The 19,877-nt window shown below is 45.6% G+C and overlaps 1 protein-coding gene across 3 annotated transcripts in view; it reads left to right on the top strand.

Moving 5' to 3' along the window:
• Positions 1-19,877, top strand: part of LOC101275108 (tyrosine-protein kinase JAK2) — a 375,537-nt gene that overhangs the window by 87,341 nt on the left and 268,319 nt on the right. The gene's annotated exons all lie outside the window — the stretch shown is intronic.

Here is a 19,877-nt window from a genome sequence, read left to right as displayed (position 1 = left end):
TAAAAAGGGTATTTTGTTCTTTTGAAATTGATAATGTAAAGATAGTGGATCTCCTGATTTAAAAGATCTAAGTGTAATAGTGTCAGAGTCTAGAATTTCACCCTACTTGCAAGCTAATAAGTTAGATGATTACTGTTTCATGGATGCTAGCAGAAGAAATGGATATCTCAGGTCAGAGACAAAGAACTTTATTACTCAGAGCACAGCAAGCAGCATGAGCTTCATGTTTGTATTGGTTTCTTTCTCCCCAAGTCCCACACTGGTGATGTGTAGGGGCCGCAGGTAGATGCCATGCATGCCGGGGGTTTGCATCAGAGCCAAGGAACATGCACACTTGGGCACTCCATCTCTTACAGCAAGCCTGCTCTTTGTTCCAGATGGGGACATTACTTCACCCCTCAAGATTGCTTGCTATGAACACATGATGAGAAAGTGTTGTGGTAAAGGCCTCCCCAGCAAGAATGTGCAGGACCTGTGGTGGTTTCGTCTGCAACTAATAGAGGCTACATGTGGTGTGTGTAAGGGGTCAGAATTGGTAGAAGGGGAAATACCTGATTCTTTCTGTTAGGATTCCAAATGGTGTTTTCCACCTAGGGTGGGCTTTTTTTTTTTTTTTTTTTTTTTTGCGGTACGCGGGCCTCTCACTGCTGTGGCGTCTCCCGTTGCGGAGCACAGGCTCCGGACGTGCAGGCTCAGTGGCCATGGCTCACGGGCCTAGCCTCTCCGCGGCATGTGGGATCCTCCCGGACCGGGGCACAGAACCCGCGTCCCCTGCATCGGCAGGCGGACTCTCAACCACTGCGTCATCAGGGAAGCCCAGGGTGGGCTTTTGAAGTAAGGAAAGGTCTTTACCTCCCCAGTTCTCTTGCTCCCCTTTTCTTTTTCAGTAAAAGGGGTCCAGAAGGAGTCTGTGCCCTCGTGTCTGGGGGTGTGGGAGGATGCGGAGGTGAAGGGCTAACACTGAAGGAGGTCAGGCCATTTTGAACTGTGGCTCTCTACTTACGGAGAGCTCTACGTAGTGTGTTAGATTTCTGTTGCTGTGTAACAAATTACCACAGACTTAGCAACTTAAAGGAATACCATTTATCATCTCACAGTTCTGTAGGTCAGAGGTCTTGGTAGGCTTGCTTGGGTTCTCTGGCTAGGGCCTCAGAAGGCTGATGTCAAGGTTTTAGCCAGGCTGGGCTCTGGGCAAGAATATGCTTCCAACCGCATTCAGGTTGTTGGCAAAATTCAGATGGTGGGACTGGGGTCCCTGCTTCTGGCTGTCAGCTGGGGACAATTCTCAGCTTATAGAGCCTGCCTGCATTCCTTGCAACTTGGTTCCCTCCATCTTTAAGCCAACAACAATGCACTGAATCCTTCTGTGGCATTGAATCCTTCTCATGCTTGAATCTGACTTCTTGTGATACCAGGGTAATCTCCTTATCTTAAGGTCATCTGATTACAGCAGTACCTAGATTAGTGTTTGAATAGCTAGGGCCCAGATTCGTGGACATCTGAGAATTCTGCCTGCCACACATACTGCAGTTTTATTTACTGCTGCTGTCATTTGAATCCAGATCTGCCCATGCTCAGATACAGAACTAAGGGACCACGTGGCTTTGGCTGTGTCCTGCAGGGGCTTCCTGTCCCTCGGGACAAGCTCTGGAAATGGTACTGTTGTTCAGTTTAGGGTGGCATGTAGACTCCAGGCAGATCATTGCAAGCAGTAGAAGGGACGTGTGCCCCTCTCTGCTCTAAACACGGAAGTGTCCCAGCCCTCATCTGGCACAGCTACTTCTGGAGTGGTAGTGGTGATGCTATTGCCAATAGGAGGACAAATTTAATATTTATTTAAACAGCCTACTGCCAGCCCCTTCTCAGGTGCCCAAGAGAAGCAACTGCACTCCTTGGGCAGAAGTTGCTGGTACATCTTAGTGACATTCCGCTCCTTCATTCTCTGCCTTATTCTTAGCTTAGCTCCTGATTGGTTCAGCTACCCCTGGTGCAGTTTGATGGGAGATTCCAGCATTTTGGACTTGGCTTTCTATCTTGACCTGTCTACTCCTCTCTGCTGACAGAGACAGACCACTCTGAGTTCAGCGAGACTAGTGATTTTTTTTTTTTTTTTTAAGGCATATACATCTGTGATGTTTTGGGGCTCATGGCCGAATCACAGCCTTTGCCTTCCTGTCATGTACCAGGCCCTGCTTCTGTCTTTCACCGTCCTTCTGTGTGAACACCAGCCAGCCTCCCTCCATCATGATTATTTACCATCTTCATCAAGACAGTTGATAAGGGTAGGGGGAAGCTGGGGTATTGCAACATGACGTGCTGATGGGGAAAGAGCAGTAGGAGGCAGTGCTGATATCCACATTGCCCTCAGAGGGCAGCTGAACCTCGTGGTTTGTTTGTCTGTCTTAATCTTTTCTGATACAAAGTGGTGAAGGACATCACTGATTACAGACCCAACCAAAAAGCCCCAAAACTTAGGTTGCACCGTGGTGCCTGTCCTCCCTGTCATGCTACGATGAAAGATCGTGAGGTGGCCATTCCGCTAGGTCTGTTGTGTCTGGAGGCTCCTAGGTGAGGCCAGTGCTGGCAGTTAGCTTCGTGGTGACCGAGTGGAAGTGTTGAGGGTGTTAAAAGGCAGGGAAGGAAGTAGCAGATTGGAGTAGAGGAGGCCTGTGGAAGTGGACAAAATTGAAGGTAGATGGAGAAAAGGAAACACCAGGAAACTAAGGGATTGCTTCAGTTTTAACCATGCCCAAGGTCGGGGTGGGATTCACCTGGGTGAGGTGAGGGGACCAAGGCAGGGTGCCGTAGTGGATTTTTCCAGGGTATTGGTCACGGTGGGAGGATTAGAATGTGGCGTTCCACTGACTTTACCTGTTGGTGTTTTGCTGGAGACGTGTGGATGTGCCAGTGGGCAATTTTAGCCAGTCTGTGGTGAATGGGAAAGCAGCACCGCAGCCTGTGTGCCCAGCCTGGACCGCTGTTATTCCTCACCTGACTCCAGAATAGGGGAGAAGTAACTTGCATTTAGTCAGAGTTTCCATGTTTAGACCGCCTGGCCGGTTCTTTAGAAGTGACTAACAGTTAATAGGAATGTCAGTAGGCAAGCCAGGTCTTTCTGTACTCTAGCTGGCTAGGTCTGAGAAGCCATGTGAGGGACTTCCCTGGTGGTCCAGTGGCTAAGACTCCACACTCCCCATGCAGGGGGCCCGGGTTCGATCCCTGGTCAGGGAACAAGATCCCACATGCCGTAAGTGAAGATCCCGCATGCCGCAAGTGAAGATCCCGCATGCCGCAACTAAGACCCAGTGCAGCCAAATAAATAAATAAGTAAATAAATAAACACTAAAAAAAAAGAAGAAGCCATTTGAGTGGGACAACTTATCAGTGTTTGGCATCTTGGATGGACCAGGGCAGAGTTTTTTTCACACATGCGCCACTTCCTCTCTTCCTGGTTCTTCTGATACTGGTGGCTCTGGACGTGGATCCTGCTCTGCTGACACCCTTATGTTGAGTCTGCAGGGGAGGTGATGGTGACCTCGTGAGCTAAGTAGCCCAGCTTGCTTTCTGGCCCAGTTCAGCTACTAACCAGCTGTGATGGGATAAGTAATTCACCTCCCCACACTTGGTTTCCTCTGGGAAATCAGGGTGGATGTGTGAGATGGTGCTCCACAAAACAGAAAGATGTGCACCATTGCCTCCTCCTCCCCTATCATTATATGTGTTTACTTGGGGTGGCAGATAGGTTAGTTGGCATGAGTATTTTTATTTTAAACATCAAGATGTTTCTGAGGTCTCAGGACACTCTTTATTTGTGTGTTTCTTCCCCGTTCCCAACCCTCTTAAAGAGCTTTACTTCAAAAATTTCAGATTGATTAATTTGTTAATAATTTCTGCTGTGATTTGGGAAATCATATATTCAAACTGATGAAGGCAGGCGAATTTCTAGAAATTAGAGACCAACTTAAATGAACAAGCCCAGCAATGACACGTGTGGCAACTTCACGTGTCTACTCTGTGAATACCCTGTCACCACGGCCGTGAGGGTGCTGGGCCTGCTGCCGGACTCATTGGTGGCTGTTTGGGTAACTGGTCTTGTCTTGGGAGTAGATGCTGCCCCAAAGGAAGGGGAATGGCAGAGGCAGCTTCCTGTTCCTGCTGCATCTGTGGATGGCAGGACACTCCTGAAGACATCTCTTTAGAGTCTTCAAGGGAAGATATTGGTGGGGATTGCGTATTTTGAAATAGTGCCTGTCTTGCTGCTTGCAGGGATCCAATTTCAGATCATGACAACTGACCTCAGGTGGTTTTAAATGCTGAGTGTACTTGGCTCCCATACTTCCTGCATTCTCTCTCCGTGCTCTGTTTCCACCTCTCTGCTATTTTACCCGTTAGGCAATTAAAGGCATCGTGCCTAAGATCTGTAAGTTTTGAAGAACCAATGGAAAGGCTTGCCAAAAAAAAAAAAAAAAAACTGGCTCCAAATTATGCAAAAAAAGAGCAAAAATAATGAAATATCCACAAAATGAAACATTTCCAAACTTAAAACGTTGAGAACAATATAGTTGGGAGTTTCTTCACAAGTATTCCCAAGCACATGCAATGATTGCAAGGAATCATTGCTAATCATATATTAAATGGGTTGCTGGTCAACCGAGCAATTTAAAAGGCAAAATTATAAAGAACCTTTCAGAAATTTGGCATGTGGCTACATTTTAATACGTGTGGTTTGGCGACGCTGTCATAAGAGGCCTAGAAAGTAAAACCATGTAAGCCCTCCCCGCCCCGTGAGCCGCCTCTACAATCTTAGCGCCTCAGCAGTTCCTGAGGGACCCGCCCCGACGGGCACCCCCCCCCACTGTACGTTCTCATGCACCCCTGGGTGCCTCCCCTGTCTTCACACTTCACACTCTCAGTTGTTGCTTAATTCTCCTCTGTGTTAACCTGTTATGGTGTGGAGCGGATTGATCTTTTAAAGTTCGGTGTGGCTGTGATTTTAAAGTTATTTTTGAAAACCTTTATTTAAAAAAAAGATGAATTCAGTCATTTGTGAGGAAAGATTTTGGTTTCTTGAGTTTCACTCGAGCACTGCAGAAGTAACACAGGCTTAGCAGTGAGACCTATGTTTGCATCTTAGCTGAGTTGGTAGACACATGGCATCAGGCCATGTATGTATTAAATGGATTCCTTCTAGCTGTTAACCCCCTGATGAGGATTCAAAGCAGTCTTTTACCTAACAGGTTAATGTCTCCATGAGTCATAGGGTTTACCTTTACATCTGGTACTTGGATGGACTCAGTCAGAAGACCAGAGGCAAGATATGGCACCTGTACATGGGTTGGGGTCAAACTGCCCCATGACAGATGTTACAGAGTTAAAAAGAGACCTACAGGCATCTCTGTGAAGTTCTCCGTGTTCCAACAGGACCCATCTAGTCAGGGTGAAGTGAGCAGTCAGGTGGCCTCAGGGCTGTCAGAGCCTAGAGCTTCTGTGTCCGCCAGACCAAACTGAGGAGCTCCAGTGTCATCAGGCCACAGTGTAGCCTATGACTACCATGTAAGCAACTGCACGTCATCAGAATTCAACTGTCTCCCATCTCCCAGTTCTGCTTTCGGTGTCTCCCTTCTCCAGCAGGCATTCTCTTTAATATTCAATTTTCTCAGCAACCCTTGTGGACAGATTCTCTCTACCCAATATTTTTTTAAAAAAATCCCCCAGAATTGTGTCTCCCTCTGTTGACTCCAGAATGCTTTGATTGACCAGATCTGGGTCCTGTTCCCATCCCTGGAGTGGTAGGGATGTCGGCCTCACGCAAATTGTGTGGATTGAGGGGAGCAGGAAAAGTGATTCCCAAAGGAAAATCTGAATGCTTTTACAAAGAAGAGAATGGACACTGGGAAGGCAGAGATGAAGTTGTCCACTATAGACTACATAACCTAATTCCCTGAATACTCTTGAAAGGATATCCTACAACACTGCCTGCCCACCACCATCTTTCACCATCCAAAATCTTCCGGGATTATGGTATAGAATCGGGTGGGCAAGGATGAATTCAGTTCAACACATGTTGCCTGACAAAGGCAAGACTGTTGTATCCAGAAGGCCAAAGTTAATATGGACACTGGGCAAAAGTTTATCATTTTAGCCAGTGGGCTAGAAGGGGGAGCATACCCAGGATGATAACACAGAGGGAGGAGAAGTGGCAGTGACCAGTTGGGTGTGGGAGCACCAAGTGGGTTGTGGACCAGGAGGAAAGGTAAGGGCCAACCTAGAGGAAAGAGGGGTCCCCGTGCAATGTCCATTGATTGTGGTTCTGTCTTTCTCAGTCTCTGGAAAGACAGATTCAGGAGTGGGGAGGAAGATCAGGACTTTTTTTCCATTGCCAGGAATACAAGAATTAAAATGATGACAACGACAATGACGTAGAAAGCTACCCCTGGAAGAGCACTGAAGACATATATAAGGGATGACAGGGATTAGGATGGGGGCATGATAGGTATTTCTGTTATTTTCAAATAATTTGCACTATTTTGTTTTCATAGTTATATACCTGTTTCTATGTGTGTATATGTTTACTTATATTAAGAATCTCAGGTACAACTCCTGTGATCTTCCATCAGCTCCAAGGCAAATAAAGATCAAGCATCCCCTTTGTCCCATACCTCTGCACCTTCCCTTAAAGAAACACACACACACACACACACACACACACACACACACACACACACACACACACACACACACACACACACACACACACACACACACACACACACACACACACACACACACACACACACACACACACACACACACACACCCCTTACCTGTGATGTTGCTGGGGCCTGTGAAAGGAAGTGCCGCAGATGGAGAGGAATCTCAAGTCCAAGGCCTGCTCGTGATGCTACCTAAGTGGCTTACTTGTACCTTGCCTCTCTTCAGTATTCTGGGTCAGAGCACTATGCTTCACCTCCAAATTAGATCACGTTAGGTCTGCTGTAGTGCTTCGCAGAGCATGTTCCGTGGTACACTATCATCATGGGATGCTTTCCCTGAAAAGCACTTAGTAGAGATGTAGACAGTGCTGCAGTCTCCAGCCCAGGTTTGGAGGTCACAACGTGCACTAACATAGCAGAAGCTCTGAGAAGTCCTGTAGCTGAAATTCTTCTCTTTAGCCTACTGCTTTTCAAACTGAGTTGATCATAGACCTTTCCATACCCTACCCACCCCCCACACAAGTATTACATGTAGTGCCCTTATTCTGCAGATCATACTTTGGGGGTACTTGCTCTAGTAGGATTTTTTAGGGAAGTATAAACTCTTCCATTGTTGATGGGAATATTTGTAAGAAGCCGAGCAGTTGTAGGGAACCTGGTGGCTAACCCTTCCCCCGCCTTACAGCACCAACACGCACACACAGGAGCTCCAAATCGCTGGCTCCACCCAGTCCCATACCATCTTCCCTTCTTGTCTGGGCTTCTGGGAATTACAGTGGTCAGGTATGTGGTTAGGCTGGGATTTTTTTGTGTGTCATGTGATAAATTACAGTGTCTCCAGTTTCTTGAGTCACACTGACTGTTCTTTCCTTCTTGGCTCAGAACCTTAACATGTTAATAGAACCCACTTGAGCTCTCAGCAAGAAGGGGTCAGAAGATGTGTGTAGAAGTTCTACTGACTTGGGGGTTCAGGGAGAGGGCCAGAGCCTTGTGGAGGCCTAGCCCAAGTCTTGGTAATAGGGAGAAACCCTTAGGAAGTGAGCACCACGGAGAAAAGGTTGGCCGTACTGTTAGGCCAAGGCTGAGCCCCCAAACACCTGGATTTTCAGAACTCTGACCTGGGCACGTCTTGTCAGCAGCTGTCACCAAGATGTGAAGACAGGGCCCTCAAGGCAGTGAACCTGGGAATGGGGAGAGGAATTGGGCTTTTTAAATGGGCATTTTAAAAGATACATTGCACTTAAAACAAACCCCTACCGGCCCTGCTCCTCTGCTGATGGGCTTTCCAGGAAAGAGCCTGAGTGGATACTCTGAGTGTCTATAAAATTTAGAACTTAAGTGGGTGCTTTTTAAAGCTGTTGATGCTGTATGTCAAGGAAAAGCTTTTGCAGCTCTTAACAACCTGAGTGGGTACTATTTGCAGTTCTGAGATTTGTCTTTTGGGAGTTCGGAAGGTGAAATAGCAGCAAAGGTTCGGTCAGAGCCCTGAACGTGACCCAGGTTAGGAAAGAACAAAGCAAACTTGAACTCCTGTTCACCCACCTGAGAGGAAGAAGAGTGCAAATGGGAGTTGGAAAACAACCAAACCTCTGATAGAGGGCGTGAGTGGGGAGTGCCTTAGTTAACACTAGCAAGAAAACAGCCTTGGTACAACAGGGAGGGCTGCTGGGAGAACAGCAGGGGTCAGTCCCTCAGGGGCTGTCCTACTTGTCTCATCTGTTTGCTCCTGAACTGAGGGGACTGAACACCAAATGCCTAATACCACTTGTATATTCTTGTGCGACTCCTTTACCAAATGTTAAGAACTTACTGCTATTATGAATAATTTACAAATTCATGTTAAAGCAACACTGAATTCATACTTACTCCATGAAGTGCTTTCTCAATCAACAAATTCTATCTTGTAGAAACAGGTCTGCCTGTGAAAATTTTAGATGTTTAAAAGAGGTCCTCATACTTTCTTGAAAAGTGTGGAATGACTGTTATATTGTGTGTAATTATTTTCTGCCCAGTAGTAGTCTCCTGTTGGTTACCTACTTGGTCATGTGATTGTTCTGGAATGTTCTGGAATGTTTGAACTTCTTGGCACAAACCTTGGCTGTCTGCTTGTGTCTGGGGGAGGGGTAGGTTAGGAGAGAGAGGCAGAGGGAAGACTGGAGGCCAGTTCAGTTATTGAGCTATTCTCAATAATCATTCAAAGAGATGAAGTTCCATTTGGCATCACAATCTGCTGATAACTAAAATGTTTCCAAGCTCAGCCTCCTTGCTTCGAGATAAAGAAAGTGCTGCTTTCTTCCCTCAGAATGTTTTCTTCCACAAAGTAGCAGCCTTCCAAGGTGGCAAGTGTTCAGATTTCCTTGACTCACAATTGTCGCTCCTTTATGGATTTCAAAACACTTCCATGAACGTTATCTCATTTCATCCTCACAGGCACATATATTTAGGCTTAAAGACGCTATGAGACTTACTAATCAAGTTCACATGGTTAGTGGAGAAACTGGAACATGAACACAAAGCTTTTGGTTCCATTAGCTCCAAACCATGACATACATGTGTCTCTAGCAGGTCATACCTCTATGCCCTTTCAAATGGGTATTCTTAAATATTTGTCCAGATTTAGAGTTGAAGAGATAACAGAAATAACTCCTGTGAAGAAAGGGTAGAAAAGCAGAATGCTAGAGGTAGCATCCCAGTTTTTTACATCTCAGCAAAACTAAAGCCCTGCTTTATCATCTTTGCAGCTCAAGCATTCCCCTTGGAAGTTATATTAGTCTGGATTTTTTTTTTTTTTTAGCATAAGGGACTGAAAACAAATAGGTTTAAGGAAAAAATGGGAATGTATTGATCATTTAAAGATAAAGTCCAGGGAAGTATCTCACTTTGGGCATAGCTGGATCCATGGGCTTGAATGATGTCATCACTTTTGCTCCATATCTCTGTTCTTTTTTCCCTTATTTCATTCTCCACCAGGGTCTTCTCACTGACGGTGGCAAGAGGCTGTCATTTCTTGGCTTACATCGTATCCTTTCAGAAGCCCCAACAGAAAGAATCTCCCTAACAGTTCCCAGCAGTGTCCCCAAAGAGGTGATCATCATGGAATTGACTTGGGTCACTTGCCCAACCAGAAATCACTTACTATATATAACCAGAGGGATTTGCTGCTCTTATTGGCCATGCCTGGGTCGCATGCCAGTTCCTACAGCCAGATGGCATCAAGCCATGTGGGAGTCAAGCTCCCAAACCATTTGCACTGAGAGTGGGGGAGGTGATTCCCCAAGGAAAATATTGCTTCTGGTGCCAATAGACAAGAAGATGGATACTGGGCAGACCAAGGCAAATAGGTACTATAGAAACATTCTCCCGGCCCCTTTAAGACCCGGCAGCTTTTCGGTATATTCCTTTAAACAACATTCAGGATGCTCCCTAAGCAGAGTGCTGATCAATACAATTTCCTCTATTCCATTACATTATAGATTAGAACCCTGGGCATCTTACCAACTGGATTCCTCTTATTCCACCTCTGTCTTTACCAGGTGAGGAAGTTGGAGAGCAGAGGGACTCAGCCAGGACAGGGCAGAGTTTAGATCAGATCCTGGCCCTAGACCATTGCCTGCTGGAACTAGCAAGCACCGCTGGCTCTGCCACTTGGGCAGCCCAGCAGAATAGCTTCCTTTGTCCCACAACCCACCTGGGTTCTGCTAGGACCTGAGGTTGGTGTGGGTTGTAGCTGTTTGAAGAGATATACAGACTTAGAAATTAAGCCATCCTGGCCTGAGGTAATCACAGCCTACTTAAGGCTCTGCAGTGGGTGGGTCAGTGTGCTCACTGCACTGGACTCTTTCTATCATTCAAAATATGTGCATTGATTTAGTTAAAAGAGCATGTTTAACAGTCCCCCAGCAGAAACCACGTGGGAGGAAACATGCTAGGTGTTACTAGGAGTAGCCTAGGCTTGTAAGATTGGGGAGGGGACTTCCACTTTTTGCTCTATCTCTTCTCTGTTGTCAAAGTGGTTTAGGAGGAGGCACCAAGCCATAGTAGGACATCTGGGGGAATCCCTTTTGGCCCTGAACACAAGGTTTGAGGAAAACTGGCAAAGTACCACTGATGGGAACTGGGTGGGACCTGGGGGTTGGAGAGAAGACTCGGGACCCAAACATGAGTTTGTCACAGACCCAGAAAAGTGAAGGTCTTCAAAGGATAAGGACTTTCCGTGGCACTGACCCTGCTAGGAAATGTACTTGGTCCACTGGACCTAACACTGTCAAGACCCTCTTGGCCGGTGGGCATGATGATCATTGCCCCACCAGCCTGGCCTCCCTCCTTCTGGGCAATTTACAAGGTATAAGAGAAAGATAATTGCTAAGCCAGCCACACCCAGATTTTGACCTAAAAGGGAATTGCCTAGCTTCTTGGTAAGGCTTTACTCCCAATGACTTTAGACTTGTTCCTGTCCTCATATGTGTCCTGAAATGATAAAGATTTGCCATTGCTGAGGACATCAGACATCTAGCATAATAAAGTATAAATCCTATAGGCAACAGAAGGTTTCCTAAATATTTATAACACAGGGCTTCTCTGTTGAAATAAGGATCTCACCTTCACAGATGATTACTTTGGGAAGACCCTGTTCATTTACATAAGCAGGGGAGCCCTTCACACCATTGCTTGAGAGTGTCTGGTGGCTCCAGCTATATTTGGGACTTCTTGCTCTTCTCTCCCTCTGCTGATTGCTTCTCAAAAAGGGCCTGGTTCTATCCCCATCTTTACCTCATCCTTCTGTTGTACCAAGTGAAACCTGCAGAGGCCAGACTGGCAGTGGCCATGGATGTATCCTTTTGAATCACTTGTACATCTAAGGATGCTGGTAATTCTGGACCACTGAGTTTTTTCTTATAGAGTCTACAGGAAAGAAAGAGATGGCAAAGGGGGATAAAACTGAGTCATTTTTTTCTTTCCTGTTTCGTCTTATCAACTGTAAGCAAACCCTTTAGCAAAACACAAAAGAGATGTACCTGGAGTAAAGTGAAACTCTAAACTTTCATGGGGTGGGCACTAGAAGGAGATGCCCAGATGGGTGGGGGTGGGGCACAGGGGTTTGAAAGCAAGCTGGGGACAGAGCAGCTGGTCAAACCGCTACTGTGCCCCTTGGGGTCTTTTGATTAAATTTTCACTGGGCCTACGTTGGTGCATGGCATGATGTGGGAGTGGGTTGTCTTTAAGGATAATTCCACCTTCAAGATTTGACACATTTTTAAGTGGTATATCCAAAACTGAAAGCAATGCAAAAAAAAAAAAAATCCCAGATCCAGGATTTTATTTCTGCTCCCCAAGACAATCTCCATTGAAGGATCATCTTTGGTGGCCTTGGAGACACCAGCCTTTCTCAAGCTGGTGAAGAACTTGGTGTGATGTGATCCTCTCCCATAGCGCCCTCATCCCTACGCCCAGAGATTTCTAAAAGCTGGGGGCTCAGGTTGGGCTCACAGGTGAGTGAAGAGAAGAGTGCGGGCTGGACAGGGCCGCTGAGGCATGGACAGGTCTGGGGTGGAGTAAGGGAAAGAGAGAAGAGGCTGCTGGTCACTGACAGTGCCTGGGAGAGACATTCTCTGCATTGTGCAGAGAACCTGACCTGTACTCACTTACCGCCTGTGGGATCTCAGTCACCAAAACCCACTTGAACTAAAGGGCAAGAACAGCTTTATCTACTCCTTAGAGCTGACCTCACTTGAATACTAAATCAATAGATGACAATTGAATGGAGCTGTTGCTGGGAATCAAGTATCTGACATCTCCTAGGAGGAGTTTTTTTTTCTAAAGCCACAACTTGCTCCTTGTTGTTCTTTAGGTTATTCTCTTTCAGTAGGAAGGTGGCTTCCCACACTCTCCCCTCCATGCTCCCACCCTTTGATGAGGCTTGAAGATGCACTCAACAGCTGCTCCCACAGTTAGCTGGAAGGGCCCATAGTGTCCAGGTCAGGGGGTCCTCTCAACCTGTAGAGTGAGGACTTAGCAAATGAGGGAGGAGATTATTGTCTTTTCAGAAGAAAACCTCTAGAGGAGAAGTATTTTGATACCAGTTCATCTTCTGAATCTCTCTCCAGCTCTCTGAGACTCCACCTCCAGTGGAGCCATGTGGCTCTCAGCGTGGTGCCTTTCATCTCCATCTTCCGTTAGTTTGCTGTGGAGAACAGGCAGTCAAGCTGGGTCTTCTCTCTGTTTGTCTCTCCTAGAGACAGAGATGCCAGGTTTCGTACTTGCTTCAATTCTTGTCTGGCCTTCCACTCCTCTCCCTTTCTTGTGCCCTGGGAGGTAGTGTTGGATTATGGGGCTGGCTGTTGGGAATAGAGAAGGACAAGCCCCATGTTCTCCAGGATGGTTACCAGACACACTGCCCAGACAAAGTCTGGGAATGGGGCCTTGGGTACCAGCTGTTGTGGGTGCCTGGCTCGCTGCTGGCTCTGCCAAGGCACGTGGTTCTCATCGTCTCTGTATTCCCACCTTGCAGCCAGTCAGTGAACGCCCTCTTCCTCAGATGCTTGTGTCCCTCGAAACTGGGCTCTGAACCCAATTCCACTGGAGATGAACCTAGGCCACCCTATCAGAATTTTCATCTAGCCTTTCAGTTTCCCTAGAGCAAAAGGAAACTGAGAGGGGAGTAGTGGAATAGGAAGGTGGTCTAAGGACAGTTGTTCTGACCTAAATAAAATTACAACCTTGATGGGAGGCAGCGAGTGCAGCACCTTCTGTACCTGCAACCATCAACCAAACAGTGTGTCATGGTTTGGGGACTGGCTTAGTTTCCTAGGGCTGCTGCAACAAAGTAGCACAAATTAGGTGGCTTAAAATAACAGAAACTTATTGCCAACCAATAACCAATCTTATTGGCAGATTTGGTTCCTTCTGAGAGCTCTGAGGGGAGAATCCGTTCCATGCCTCTCTCCTAGCTCTGGTGGCCCTAGGCATTCCTCAGCTTGTAGATGCATCACTCCAATCCTCCATCTTCACATGATATGCTCTCTGGGTTTCTGTCTTCACAAGGCCATCTTATAATGACACCAGTCATAATGGATTCAGGGCCCACCCTACTGCAGTGTGACCACATCTTAACCGATTACATCTTCAGTGACTGTAATGCCAGATAAGGTCACATTCTGAGGTGCTGGAGTAGGACTTCAACATATCTTTTTTTGGGGGGGTTGTTGGGGAGAACACAGTTCAACCCATAACAGAAACCAAAGACTGATGGATCTGCAGCAAGTGGACTGGAAGGAGTTATGGGGTTGGGAGCCCCTGCCAAAATAATGGTCTTTTTAATTCTATAGGCACAGTTTTCTAAACTCCAAGACTTCATAAAACCTTGTATTTGCTTATATTGCTCCTTTAGTTAGGATTTTGGAGGCAAGTTAATAGAAATGAACTTACATGGGTTAGGGCTGTTTGGATTGCAAGTGATGGAAACCCGATTCTAGTTGGCTTACACAAAGAAATAAATATATTGACTTACATAACCAGAAAATCGAGGAATGGATCTGGCTTTAGTCAGGATAGAATCTAAGGTTCAGTGTTTCAGAGGTCCCTCTCTCTCTCTCTCTCTCTCTCGCTCTCTCTCTCTCTCTGTCTCCCCCCCCCCACCCCCGCTTCATCTCTTGGGTTTGGCTTGTTTCTGCTGGGTGTCATTCTGCAGGCAGGGCCTCTTCACAAAGAAGGTAAAGTGGTGGCTGAGTCCCAAATGCACATCATCTCAGTTTAGCCACCTCAGCAGAAAGAATTTCTCTTTCCAACTCCCTGTATCAATCCTGGGGAAGACATTGATTGGCCTTCCTTGGGTCATGTGCCCATACACCAACCGATCATGGTGGTCAGGCAGATAGGGTGACTTGATTGGCCACCCTACATCATGTGCTCACCCTTGAGGGGAGTATCCATGATGGTTTATCCTACTGGAACCTCATGAAAATTGGGGGAGGAATTCCCCAGGGAAGTCCAAAGAGAGGGGTGGGGAAACACATTGTTAGACAAACACAATACCTGCTACAATCCACTATATAATTCAAGCTAGCTTAAAGGAAAAAGGGAATTTATTAAAAGGATATAGAGGTGTCTTGTGGAATGTAAGGGAAGGCATATAGCTGGCCTTAGGGCCAGGACCCAGGCAGCTTCATTCTGCCAATATATTTCATTTTTCTCTCTCTGAAGTCCTCCTTTCTTTGCTTAGTCTACCCAGTGGGAAGAAAGTGGTTTCCCTACAACCTCCCAGTTTTTATCTCCTTCATTCCAGGAGCTAGCCTAGTTTAAAATTCCCAAGGAATAAAATCTGTTTGGCCCAGCTTGAGTCAATTTCCACCCTCAAACCAATCAATGATGCTCTGGGGGTTGGGGGTGGGGGGGAGGTCATACCCTAGAAACATGGTATACATAGAGGAAAAAGGTCCAGTAAATTCCCAACATATGTCAGTTAATCTTTGAAGAGTATACGAGGTCCCTAGAATCATCCTAAAGATCATTTATTCTAAGACTCATTTTGCAGATGAAGAAATGGAAGCCCCAAAAGGTTAAAGACTCAAGATGTCATACATACACACGGAAGCCAGATAATGACTTGGCTAGATCGTGACTAGTGCGCAGGTCCCAGAACTTCCATTCCAAGTTTTTCTACAACATCATGTTTAGGCTTAATAAGTCCCATCATTCTAGTCCGTAGAGAAAAGTGAGAACAACAAATAAAACCGAAGATGCACACAAAACACTGGCAAACAGGAACCTTGCCTTGCTCCTTCAGAGTCCTTGCTCTTACTGTTCCCTCTGCCTGCACCTCTCACATCCGACCCTTGGCTTACTTGATTCCTACCCATCTTTCAAAACTCTGCTCAACCATGACTTGCAGACGGATATTCTCTTGACCTCTCAAACCCGGTCAGGTCCTACCCTATTTTATGTTTTCGTAGTACTTCTGTTCAGTCCTTCTTTTGTCATTGAATTATTAGGAAGGTTTGTGTAATTTTTCCAGTGGGTGCCTGCCCTTGAGTTACAGGTGCTACAGGAACCAAGACTATGTAATATCCTGTGTTCAACACAACGCTTCAATGGTAGGTGTGTGATGAGTATTCTTCAGGAAAACCGTAAAGAATGAGAAGAGAAAAACAAGAAAAAGGGAGCCTCTACCTCTACCTTTTCTCTAGGAGGAAAGTTTGCTTCTGAGGAGCTTCAGAAGAGCTAAGGGAATTTTCTGGGACCCTCTAAGCTGTGATAAGCGCTGACTTTGCTTTGGGTGAAAACAGTGGGTGCTTCTATTTCCTTGTAAATTAAAATCCTTTGAAAGGTACAATCACACAAAGAGTACAGTTTATTTGATTTTTCTGAATCTGTTCTTCTTAAATGGGTACTTATGGCCATAAAGCGTGCCACCAGAAACTGGTTAATTTTTTTCAAACCCTTTGGTGCCTAATGTCTCATGTAGTCCTCTTAGCAGCAGCCTCCTGAGGTGTGGGTGATAACTACCAGACAGGGTACCTGCAAGGGTGGACAAGGAAGCTGAGAACCAATAGGACTAGTTTCTGGTCTTACTCTGAGGCTAAGACAAAAACTGCACCTGAATCTAATCTCTCAGCCCAGTGGCCCCAGGACCTCTGGACTCCGCCATCTGCCCATCACAACTGCCAGGATCTTATTTTTTTATCTTGAGCATTGTCAACCTGCAGATTTAAATAGGCAAATTGGTTCTGAGCTGAATGCACCTCCACAAAGACCTAAGGTTGCCCTGGCTGATGCTTTTCCAATGAGGATATGAGCATGTATTAGTTCATTTCTTCATTTATAAAAATTCACTGAGCACCTGCTATGTGCCAGGCACTGAGCTAGGTACCAGAGATATAATAATGAACGAGATACACAAATGTTGCTCTCATTGAGCTTACATCTAGTGTGGGAGCGGAGTATTAAGTAATTATAAATTATTCAATTACAGTTGTGAAAGTGGTTCCAAGGAAAATGTACAAGGGGAAATATAGTAGGAAACCCACCTTAATCTGAGGCATGGGTGCGAGGGAAAGAGTAGTGTGAGATTAGGCCAGAAAACCAGGTGCACACTAGATCACAGGGGCCTTGTTGGCTAAGCTTTTCAAGGGCCTACAATTTAATCCCAAGTACAAGGAGAAGCCATTGGAGGGAAGTGATATGATCTGATTTGCAAACTTGAAAGATTTCAAAGTCCCCATGGAGAAGGGACTGTAGCAGGCTAAGAGCTGATGTGAGAGACCGCGTGCGAAGGCTATTGGGCAGGGTTGGCTGAGGTCCAACCAAACTGCTTTAGGGCATTTGGCCTCCCTTCTGCCCACGCCAAGTCTGGTGCCCTTTGGCTCCTTTACCAGTCTCTAGTTCAGAGAGCTGTGGCTAAGGCAGCATGTTTGGCTTCACCTGATGGCAATAGCACAAGCCATGGCAAGTTAGGCAGGAAAGAATGAGTTTGGTTGATATTTTTCAAGAGGAGTGTGTATTTGCACCACACACCTAGGCTTTCATGGATTCTTACATCTTGTCCAGTGATATATCCAGCAGAAGGAGATTTAGAACAAGGAATGAGGTGCTTACAAAATCATTGAAAGGGCTGAAGGAGAGGAAGCCACTTGGCTTTTGGTCTCAAGGTCATTCCACCGCAGCTGAGATGCAGATGTCTGCTGACCTGTCAGTCTGCCCCTGTTGTCTGTTAGGCTGTCACTGTTGTCACTGCCACCCACCCACAGTGGAGTGTGGAGTCTGGCCCCTGCCAGCACTCCCACTTGTCAGGGCCCGTTTATTGACCTGAAGCTCCATGGAAAGATGGCAAAGTGGAATTGCCTTCTTTCCACTTTCCAAATCTCTCATGAATACACCTAAGTGGCAGAACCAGTTCACACCCAGAAGCCTAGTTCTGAGGATACCAGGCAAATATGTTCTCTGCTTTCCAACTTCTCCATATAGGAGATAGAATTTGAGAAAGCCAATTTAAGTATCCAGCCTGGAAGGCAGGCCAAATCTGCATGATTTCTGCCATCTCTTTTTTAAATTGAGGTATAATTTTCAAATAAAAATGCACAGGTTTTGGGTGTACAGTTCGATGTTTTGACAGATGCATGCATTCATGTACCCTACACCCAAATCAAGATACAGAACATTTCCATCGTGCCAGCCTGTTCCCTTATGCCTCTTTTCAGTCAGTCCTTCCCACCTCCCACTCAGAGGTGATCACTACTCTAATTTCATCAATTTTTTTGGTCTGATAATCACAAATCAATATTGCCCGTTCTGAGACTTAAAATAGATAAAACCATGCAGTATGTATTCTTCTGTGTCTGGCTTCTTTTGCTCAAAATAATATCTGAGAGATTCAACCATGTTAATGTAACAGTAGTTCTGTCCATTTTAGTGCTTGGAAGTATTCCATTGTATGAATATATCATAGGCGTTCACCATTTGATGTATGTTGACATTGTTTCCAGTTTGGACTATTATAAAAATAGGTGCTTAAGACTATTTTTTTTTAAATAAATGTGCCTGGTATTTCTGATGCAGGTGGACCACATTTTGAGAAAGACTGCTCTAATGCAGAAAACTGATGGTTAGAAAGGTTAAGTAAATCATCCAAAGCCCTGTAGCCAAGAAGCCCTTGATGCCAGAGCCCAGGTTCTTCCTTCTTGCAAAATAGACCTTAGCATAGCAGGGAGACCTTCAGGACTGAAATGGAATTCTTCCATGACAGAGTCAGAGAAAGGCCTTGAAAATAAGGCATATGTTTCAGTTATCAACTGCTGCATAACAAAACAACCAAAACTTTGGCTTGAACAATAATTGCTTTTTATGATTCTGTGGCAAGGCTGGGAGGTTCCTCTGTTGGTCTTACCTCGGCTCTCCTGTGGCTGCATTTAGCTGGGAGGACCACTTGATGCTGGGCTCAGCTGGGCTTCTCTCTCCAGGAGCTTTCATCCTCAAGGAGTCTGGACCAGGCTTCCCCACATGGTAGTGGCAGTATTCCAAGAGACAAAGCTGCAATGCTTATCAAGCCTGCGTTTGCATCGTGTTTGATAATGTCCACTGGCCCAAACCAAGTCATATGGCCAAGCTCAGTTTCAATGTGGGAGGGAGCTATCCTGGGGAATGGTGTGATTCTTTGGGGATCATTAATGTAACAGTCTATCATAGCCCGGAAATTTATGTTTCAGAGGCAGTGGGGAGCTAGAGAGGGTAGAACTAGGGAGTTAATAGTAGAGGATTAAAGAAAATTTCAATGGAGTCAGAAAAGGTCAAAAGAAGTACTCTATGAAGGAAGGGCCAGTGTTCTTTTTAGTCATCTCTGTGGCCCCCACAGCACTCAAGGCAGAGTTTGACACATGGTAGGCGCTCAGGAATATTTTCTAAATTGAATCAAAGTATCTTTGATACACTGGGGTGTTAGAACCTAGAGGAAAGATGGCTAAATGACAATGCACCAAAAGAAGCCAGACTTCTTTTTTGAATTGAAGTATAGTTGCTGTACAATACTGTATAAGTTACCGGTGTACAATATAGTGATTCAGAATTTTAAAGGTTACACTCCATTTATAGTTATTATAAAATATTCTGTATTCCCCGTGTTGTATAGTATATCCTTGTAGCTTATTTTATACCTAATAGTTTTTACCTCTTACTCCCCTATCCCTATATTACCCCTCCCCCCTTCCCTCTTCGCACTGGTAACCACTAATTTGTTCACTATATCTGTGAGTCTGAGAAGCCAGACTTCTTAAGCACAGAAGGACAAGTGCTAACAGGAGAAAAAATTAAAACCGTGAAATGAAGACAGACATGATAGAGAACATGCACACAAACTTGTTCCATAAACAAACTGTATGTCCACCATTTCAACCAATGTTTATTATTCCTAGATGCTATGCAAAGGACTGGAGCTGTGTTTCTCAAAATGTGGGTCACCAGAGCATGTGGTATACACCCATATAGTTGGTTAGAAATGGCTCAGAGAGGTATCGAAGTGGATGGGGCTAAGATAATGTTCTTTGTTCCGTGATCTTTCCAGAACTTGTAGGGGGATGTGGAAGTCACTGTACACCCCAACAGAGGACAGCAGATATGTGTGTGCCCTAACCATACCATCTTACTCTTATCACTTCAGTGCAGGACAGAACTTTCACC

The sequence above is a fragment of the Orcinus orca genome, chromosome 6 (assembly GCF_937001465.1).
Source record: "Orcinus orca chromosome 6, mOrcOrc1.1, whole genome shotgun sequence".
Classification (NCBI taxonomy): Eukaryota; Metazoa; Chordata; class Mammalia; order Artiodactyla; family Delphinidae; genus Orcinus; species Orcinus orca.
This window is presented reverse-complemented; position numbering and strand designations above follow the sequence as displayed.